Source organism: Solanum stenotomum, unplaced genomic scaffold (genome assembly GCF_019186545.1).
Source record: "Solanum stenotomum isolate F172 unplaced genomic scaffold, ASM1918654v1 scaffold21764, whole genome shotgun sequence".
Lineage (NCBI taxonomy): Eukaryota > Viridiplantae > Streptophyta > Magnoliopsida > Solanales > Solanaceae > Solanum > Solanum stenotomum.
The window spans coordinates 44,967-53,371 of NW_026026690.1; positions in this window are offsets into that span (position 1 = coordinate 44,967).

Genomic DNA, 8,405 nt, shown 5'->3' on the forward strand with positions numbered 1-8,405 from the left:
CAGTCTCAGCATGTTATAAATTTGGTCATTGCATCAGTTAGCTCAGTATTCAGTATTTTCAGTATCTATATCATGTTCAGATTATATCATTGCTCAGTATGCTTTGTTCAGTTATATGTTATTTCAGCTTTACTCTATCCTGCATGCTCAGTACCTTTCAAGTACTGACGCATACGTGCGCTACATCTTCTCGTGATGTAGGTTCAGGTTCTCAGCATCCAGATCACGCTTAGATCGGTTCCCGATCTCCAGTTCAGCAGAATCAGTGGTGAGTCCTCATTCTCCGAGGACAATAGTCATGAATTTCTTTTCAGTATTTTAGTCCTTTAGTTTCAGTTTTACTAGACTTAGCTGGGGCCTGTCCCAGCATTTCTAGTCAGTTAGAGGCTATTTTCAGACATAGATAGATTCAGCTTAGTATTGAGTTAATAACTTCTTTGTATTAAACTCATCAGTTTTTCATATATCTCAGTTATAGTATATGGGTACTCCCCATCTTTTTAGATTTATTTATGAATTAGCTTCCGTATCAGTTTATTATCTTTAGTATGCTCATGATCATGCCAGCAGGGTTAGCTTGGGATCACTTGTGGTCCTAGGTCCCGTGTCCGCGTCTCGAGGGTAGCTTGGGGCGTGACATGATCGACTTGCCTTGTGTAGTTGTTGTTCAAAAACTGAGCTAATAACACAAATGCATCGCTGGAAAATACATAACACAAAGTCATGATTGAAAAATACATAACACAAATGCATTGAGAGGTAATAAAAAACCATTGTCTTGCATGGTTCAAAAATACATAGTCTTGCGAACACAAAGGCATGGTTCAAAAATACATCACACGAGTGTTCAAAATAAACTAAAGAGTAGCTTGTTGAAGACCCTTTTAACATGGGCCAAAATCATAACAACTTTCCAAATGAACTACTTTTAGTTTTTCCTGTTTGCTTTCATTTGTTGCAACTGTGAGGTGCTGACTGCATCTTTTCCCTTCCATTTTAGGCCATGAAGTTTAAAGCCAATGTCTATATTGGTTGGTGAAGCACTCTTCAATTTTGTTGGCCCATGTAGAATCTTCTCACTTGATGTACCAGGCTGTAATATAAGAAAGAAAGTGTAAGATAAGGTAAGATCATAATATAGCTATCAGAATATACACCAAAACAGAGTAGACATACATTAAATACTTGGGCTCCAGTTGTAGGATTAGAGTAAACACCAAAATTAGTTGCAGGCCTTGTGTTACCTCCAGTAGCAGCAGCAAATGAGGCAGAATTGTACGGTCTTTTGTGACCTGATAAAGGTGGCAGTTGACTAGAAGAACTATCATTTTCAGTAACAATTGGGGTCCCTCTTGCATTAGCTTTTTTTCTTCCCAATCCTCTTCCAGTCCCAACTTGAACCCTATTTTGAGGACGTCTTGGCACAGATTCTGTGTCAGCACAAATAGAACTTGGTTGACTTGATTGTGTAGTTGCATATGTGGTTCTGAAAGTAGAATGCGATGGACCTCCCATTGTAGACTATATACCATAAATAAGGATATATGAATAACTTGTAGATCAATCAGAAAATGTAAATGAATTATTAAATCTAATCTTACTGTTATTTGAGTAGTTCTTGGCACAACAGTGGTATCAGCACAAACAGAACTTTGTTGACTTGATTGTGTTCTAACCTATTGAACAAAAATAAGGAGATATGAATAATTTATACAATGAAAATTAATGCAAATGAATATGTAAATCAAATCTTACTCCTGTTTGAGAATAACTTTGTTGGCTTGAATTTCCTTGACTTGTAGGTTGAGTAGTGCTCCCCCTCGTATACTATGTCACCACAAAATAAAATATATGATTATAATATATATAAACTTTAAGCAATTTACAAATGTGAATATGAAGTATTACTTACTCTTGCATACACAGCTTTGTTATGACCAGTTTTCTTGCATATGGTACATGTCATCTTTACTTTTTTTCTTGAAAGTTTCTCCCATTTTTTTGGCTCATCCTTACTCTTTCTTCTCTTCTTGCCAGGTCTACCTGGCATTTTTCTTGATTTTGGAGGCTCTATTGATGGATTTGTAGTTTCAGGCCACATCATCATATTGGGAATAGGTTGGATAAAATGGATGTAAGCCTTGAGAAATGTTTCCTTCTTACACCAGTGCTCTACATGTTGAACTTCTTCTCCAAACTTGACTTCAAAGGAGGCCTTCGAGCATCTCTAAAAGTATTTCCTTCTTTCTTCTCCTTTCCAGTTCACATGCCAGTTACTCCATATATGTCTAGCACACATCTTTTTCTCAGCATTTGGTAACAACTCTGACAAGACATGAATAAGTCTCTAACAAAAAATATGTACAAAATAAGTAATTGAAGAAGTAAAGATCAAATTAAAACTAAAATATAAAAAATTGTATAATCGATACCTTTTGCATATCTGACATTACAGTCAAACCTTCACCAGTTCCCAAGTTTAGATCAGCAATTAAATACCTTATGAACCAGCTCCAACTATGTTTTGTTTCTGTATCCACAACTGCCCAGGCAATGGGATACATTTGATTGTTCCCATTCTTTCCAACAGCAACTAATAGCTCACCTTTACAAGCTTCCTTAAGAAAACAACCATCAAATCCAATTATATTCCTACACCCCTCCAACCATCCTTGCTTAAATGCATGAAAGCACACATAAAAATACACAAAAAGGTTCTTTCCTGGTTCAGTTTCCTTATTAATTTTTACCCAACAAGAGCTTCCAGTATTGGTTTGTTTGATCATGTCTGCATAGTCACATAATCTGGCAAATTCCACTTTCCAATCACCCATGTTTTCCTTCATAATCCTCTGTTTAGCCCTGTAACAAAGAGTCTTACCAACATAAAGACCCAATGTCTTTCTAACCAAATCTTGAATTTCCCAAATCCTTATGTATGGTTGAGATACAATTCTGTCCTTAAACTTTCTAGCAATTAACTTTGAATTACACAACTTGTTCCTATTTAATGGAATACACTTATGAACATGATGATAGTTCTTCACAATGAAATCACCTGAGTCCCTGTCAATAGAAGCATATAACAACCACTTACAGTTAGTATTTTTGCACTTCACCCTCACTCTATGTTTTTCATTAGGTCTTAACTTTATCTGTCTCCTGTACTCTACAACATAATCTGCCACTGCTTTCCTGAACTGATTTACACCCTCAAAGACCATTCCAAGCTCAAATATTGAAACTTCACAATCTTCATCATACCTAACTTTTTTGCTTCTCCTTCTAATAGGTATATCTACTCCCCTAACAGCATCCACATCTAGTTGTTTATCACTATCATCACTCCAACAGTCAGAGCTATCAATATAATCCTCATCTCCACCTAATTTTCATGCATATTTGTCAGTTTTATTTTTTCCAATATCCTCAAAGCCTCTATCTATACCACCAGCCTCTCCAACTGGTATTTCTTCAAATTCAGTAGCCTTTTTTCTCTGTTTTTTGTTTCTTCTTTCTTGTCTAAAAGCTCTCAACTCCTCATCAATATCTGAACCATCTTCTGAAGGTATATCTAGATCTGAATCACTACTCAGGAAATCAAATTCACCTTCTCCACCTAGGTTATCATCCACACCATCTCTACCTAGGTTATCATCCACATCCTCTTCACCAATGTTAACATCAACACCCTCACCACCAAAGTTAACAGCCTCACCTTCTCAACTTAGGTCAACAACCTCACCTTCTCCACTTAAGTTAACAGCCTCACCCTCTTCACCAAGGTCAACATCAACACCTTCACCACCAACATTAGTTAGATAGCCTCTAGGTCCCTCAGTGTCAAGTAAGGGTTCATCTAATACATGACAGAAATACTTCAAAAGTGTCCTCATGTTTTAAGTCTTTAATTAGGTGTAGGAGATATTGGTCAGTTGTAATTAGGACCCATTTTTTATTCAATAAATCCTTCACATAAAAGCCTCCAACAGTTTCATACCCTAATTCTTTAGTATAATACAGTAGTTCCAAAATGGAAAAGTGGTCCTTAATAATATACCTGAGTGCAGACACACATTTTCCAACATAAGTAGGGACAAATATCTCGGATAAGATTCCACCATGGTAAATCTTTGTAAATATAAGGCTCTCCTCCATGGTCAATTGTTAGCCCTACAAAATATCAAACAAACCCTAGCTTAAGATAACGGAATATACTCATATAACCCATACAATAACTAAAAAACAAAGTTTTAAAGCATATTTTCTGGGTAATAGTAAAGAAGGGACAAAATATTCGCAAAAATCACAAACCCTATATTTTTACAAAACCCTAGCTTTTTGGAATTCATTTAACAAAGCATGTAAAAATCATTAACAATCCTAACTTACACAAATAAATCTTCAAGATTGTAACACGAACAAGACGAATCCAACTTCAATCTGGAGGAAATCGCGAAGATGGAGAGCTTCAATTTGAAAAAAATCGCGAAGAGAGAGAGAGAGAGAAGTGTTCTGTCAATTTTAACGATTTAGGAATCTTCCCCAATTAAGACATTTACAAATACACGTTGGATACACGTGGTAGTTGTTAAATGGTAATTCTATACACGTCGGATACACATGGGGAGCTTAAATACACGCGCCACACAATTTATGAAAAGTGATAAAAAAATGCTTAGATGGTTCAAATCTGGGGTGGTAGAGGTGTTCAATAGGTATTAGGTGTAGTTGAGGTGTCTAAATGAATAATGAGGACAACTTTGAGGGGCTACAGATGACTTTGGCCAAAAAAGAAAGAAAAATATGTTAGACTAACAATCGAGTTAAAAACAAATATATGAAATATAGTAAGCAAGCTACTGCATGAAGAAAAAAAAATACACTTCCAATCTATATATAGTACAAAAATATAGAATATGAAAAGACACAAAATTAATTAAAATATAATTACTCAAAGATTAATACATACTAATTAATATAATTGAAAATAAATAAACTGTTGATGAAAAAAAGGGAAAGGAAGAAAACTTACAGCTAATCATTAATTTCACAATTAAGAAAAAATAAAATCTCTTAAGTAGTGCTAATTTTTAGTCATTAATTATTTTGGTATAAGAAAACTTACGGCTAATCAAATTAATGTTCCTTTTTGGTTAGTTTTAGTTACCTCCAATTTTAGCAGTAATTTAATTTAATTAAATTAAGAAAAATTCACGTTCCTTTTTAAGTTAATGCTATACTCAAATTGACATTATTTTTTTGGTTAATTTTAGTTACTGTCGATTTAGCAGTAACTTAATCAAATTAAACTAAGCAAAATTAACGTTTCCTTTTTAGTTATTGTACATTTATAGTCATTGTATCATTATTTTTGGAAGAAATAAATGTTATGAAGGCTCATAATGAGGGAAGAGAATAATTTTTTAAACATATTTTTGTACAAAAAATGAGGTAAAAATTGAAAATTCTGAAAATATAGATAAATAGTGATACTGGCCATTGAAGCATGCCACATCAACGAGCTGATATTCAACTTTATATAGATATATAAATTTTCAAAATTAGTCTTCTACTTTTATGAAAAGTTGTGACTTTTATATATGAAGAGTTGCTACTTTTATGAAAGGTTGTAATATTTATGAAGTGTTGTGACCTTTTCGAAGAGTTGTGACCTTTCCGGTAAGGTGTACAATAAGCATTTGTTCACACTACTCTTTTTGTCTATAAATAGAGGGGTTTCCTCTCATTTTAAAACAACGAAAATTCTGAACTTCTTCTTCTTCTTCTGCACAATTAAATATTTTATTTTGAACTTCTTTTTCTTCTTCTTCTTCTACACAATTAAATATTTGATTCTGAACTTCTTCTTCTTCTTATGCACAATTAAATATTTGTATACTTTGCTCCTGTTGAGTGACTCACTGACAATATTGTTTTTGTATCATTACACTGGTGAATAAAATTGTTTCATCCTGAGAGTATCTATTTCTTTAAACCTCGGGTACTAGAGGGGAATGATTTTCTTAAGAAGACACTGTGCATTTAGTGGGCTCGAGTTTTCCTTTCTATTTCATTCTATTTTTATAGAACTTGGTATGCTTTTTTACAATCATTAATTTATGCTTATGATCTTAATTGTTGTTTTTGAGTATATGTTTAAACTTTATTGTTTATCTTTCTGTAAAGTTATTGTTTTAAGTATTTGTTAGTACAGGCTCCATGTAAATCCAACTACTGCAGATTCACAAATAACTTTTTACAGAATACATCTATTTAGAACATTCTCCAAAGAAATCTTTTCTTCTCCAAAAGATCAAGCCTAAAATTTATATGATTTTTTGTTGTTGTCATAATAATGTTAATATTAATAGGAGTAAAAAAAATAAAAAGTCAAATAATCGAATTGAAACTAGCAATTAATTACAATTATATGATACACAATGATAATTATTCTCTCACACCAAAGTACTTTTTTGAACTTTTTATTTATTATCCCTTACTTCTCTTTCATCCTTTTCAAGGATCCTTAATGTTTTGTTTATGCACAACTTCAATTACTAAAACACTAACATAACTATATTACATATGAAATTTGGATTTTGAAAGATTGCATTTTAATTTTAAAACACATAATGACTACATATTACTTATTGATATTTCATATGATTATGGAACCTTTGCTCTTGATAAACACATTAGTTATATATATTTCTATTATATAAAAATGTGAAGTGGAGGACGACCACTGGCAATATTGTAAATATATGTTCATTTAAAGGGCAAATTGTTCAAGCATAGCACGAGGTGGTCGTTCTTTTTTAATTACGTGGCTGCCTCATATCCACAAATTAGAAAAAACCTGTTACTCCTGACCAATGGCACTTCGGCAATTTTGACTTTATATAAGGGCAAAAAGGTAATTACGTCATGAGATTAAAGTAGACTCTGGAAGTATCGATTTCTCTCTAGAAGTATCGGTTTCTCTTTCTTCTCCCAAGAGAACAAATAAACAGACGCCAATAGCTTGTAGAACTCGACAGACGACGACAAACAACAGTTTTCTCTTCGTCTTCTCTTCATCCCTGTGACTCCAGGTATGTTTTCCATTCAAAACTTGCTCAAATTTATTTTTGTTGTCTTAGGTCTTCCAATTTTATTCGTCAACCTTTGTTAATTGCTCTCTTTATTCTCTTTACAAACACAATTGCCTCAATAAAGATATTAGCAGACATTAGAGTTTGGGCATCACATTTTTTCTACAGGAAAGAGTATTTAAGCTTCAATAGTATTCTTCCAATAATGTGAGTGAACCTATACAAAAATCATATGTAAATAGTCGTAACCTGTTAATGGAACCAATCTCAGAAGGAATATTCCCTGTCAAGTTGTTTCCGCCAAGGCTTAAGGATGTAAGACCGGTCATGTTGCCTATACTTGCGGGGATGAGTCTATTGATGTGTGCAAAGATTCCCAATAGAATTGGGTAATAATAAAAAACTAACCCTAACAAGACGGTACTTGCAATATTCATCAAGGGTATAATTGTCATTCTTCTTTGATATTTAATTTATTTTTTATGTATAAAATATAATAGTTTACTTGTCCATTAAATCCCTTCCACGTGGCTGAATATTAAACACACAATTACAAAATATCTTGTATCTAGAAATTTCCATCATACCATTAAATAATTCATCTTCTCTTCTCACAGATAGTTCATCTTCCTGGTATATCAAGTGTGTTTAGTCTTCTGACCTTCCAATTTTAGGTAAGTTGTTCATCAATTTTTTGGTCCTTCTCTCATATATGTATCTTTTTTTTTCTTACTCATACAACTATTTGTTAGAAATTATGATTTCAAGGAAGTTGGCTTGAGACACCGCTGTGCTTTGTGAAGTTCTCATAGGCAGCGATTTTTAGGGGTGATCCTTGATGACTCGTCATTCATTCTGAGATTTCTGCATTGCTTTATGTTATCTGCATTTTGTTTCTATCTAAGAGAATGTAGTCGAGATTTGTACAGTATTGGTGTCTGTAACTGATCACTCAAGCTTATAGATGGATATTTTTTCTTAGCTGCTGACTATTATGAAATAGGATCAACCAGTGTGTTTGTCCATACTCTTAATCAACTATTTATTGTTTGTTTTCTTCTTTGACTGCTGACTTTAAAATGTATTAAAAATGATAATATTCTTTTACTTGGTGCTGACAAAAGCTAGCCTCATGGCTGGAAGAGAACATGGGGACATGAAAAAAATACAATTGATTACAGACACATGTAATCTTATATTTAATCTTAATATTATATGTAGGGTGTCTGTTGTAGCAAAGGAAACAAATCAAGTAGTTTTTTTGTCAAAATCTTCTGAACTGAAACACACACAATTGTAGCTTTCTTC